The sequence below is a fragment of the Crocuta crocuta genome, unplaced genomic scaffold (genome assembly GCF_008692635.1).
Source record: "Crocuta crocuta isolate KB4526 unplaced genomic scaffold, BGI_CrCroc_1.0 scaffold598, whole genome shotgun sequence".
Taxonomy (NCBI): Eukaryota; Metazoa; Chordata; class Mammalia; order Carnivora; family Hyaenidae; genus Crocuta; species Crocuta crocuta.
The window spans coordinates 709,055-710,384 of NW_027532848.1; the positions used below are offsets into that span (position 1 = coordinate 709,055).

The 1,330-nt window shown below is 35.9% G+C and overlaps 1 protein-coding gene across 1 annotated transcript in view; it reads left to right on the plus strand.

The window, feature by feature from the left end:
- Nucleotides 1-1,330, plus strand: part of DMD (dystrophin) — a 637,032-nt gene that overhangs the window by 1,128 nt on the left and 634,574 nt on the right. The gene's annotated exons all lie outside the window — the stretch shown is intronic.

The following is a 1,330-nucleotide window of genomic DNA, read 5'->3' on the forward strand; positions in this document are numbered from 1 at the left end:
TACGTTTTGAAAAAAAAAGGAGGAAGGCAGACAGGTTTTTTTTTAAAGTGAACTTTAGCAATTCAGTAAGAATAAAAATAGGTGGATAGGAAAGAATTTGCACCTGAAGTACCTTGATTTTAGACTCAGGACACCTGAATTAAGTGTTCTTTCTGTTATTTGCAAATAACATGATTGTGGTCAAATCATTCTCTGGGCCTTGGTTTCCTTTTCTGAGCACAGGGCACACAGATTCACATTCATATTCTCCACATAGTGATGGATATGTGTGTATATAAGGATATGTAACTAGTATATAAATATGTATAATATTTTTTTTACTACTCCTTTATAACAAGTATTAGTAGGTACATTCTTCAGCATATGCCATTGAAATGTCATGCTCCTAGTAAGTAGGAGAGCAAAAGTTCAAATCCAAGTCTGTTTTGTTCCTAAGCCTAAACACTCTTACTTATTACATATGCTGCTTGCCAGCATTCAGGTAAGTGTGGCTACCATTTAGTGACATATATGTTTTTATATACATAGTCTATGCCAGACACAGTGCTAAGCATTTCCAATTTCAGTGTGCTGATGCATACAGACATAAGAGATATATTCTTTCACAGTAACATGTTGAGTTCTACCAATGCTTCCAAGTAACTCTGTTACTAACCAGAAGAAACAACATGTTACAATGTTTAAAGCAAGGGCCTTGGGGGAAAAAATTTAAAAAAATAAGTAAAGCAAGGGCCTTGGAATAAGACCCTCTGGTTTCAAAGCTTGACCCTTCTACTACAGTCGTGTGACCTTTGGTATGTTATTCAACCTCCCTGAAGCTGAGTTTACCTGTACACTGTGGATAATGATACTATATTTGCATTTTAAGTTGTCATGAAGATTAAATTCCACGAAGTACATGGAAAATGCTTCCTATCCTGCCTTGCTTACTGAAAGTCCTCAACAAATGTTAGTAATTAATATTAGCTTATAACTCTGCCTCCTCACTGAATTTCTATGATGCAGACGGTCTGTCCTATAATAATATTACATGAAAATAAGAGCTTATTTCCACATGTACAGCCCATTCTGCCATTGGCATTATGGCCTCCTATAAAAGCCACTAGGTGTTAGAGTGGAAGAGGAAGTCCACATTGCCCTGTGAAGAGTTTGTGATCCTTGCATTTAGGATCTGCTTTAGAATTGACCTGCTCAGTAGTCTTCAGAAATATAAGTTTGTCTTTTTCAGAAATGACTACTAATTTAATGCCTCTTCAAAATGATAATCTTTTAATACAGATCCAAAATTACTTCACAGAAGCTGAAGTGCCATGCCTAGCATCACAGAAAG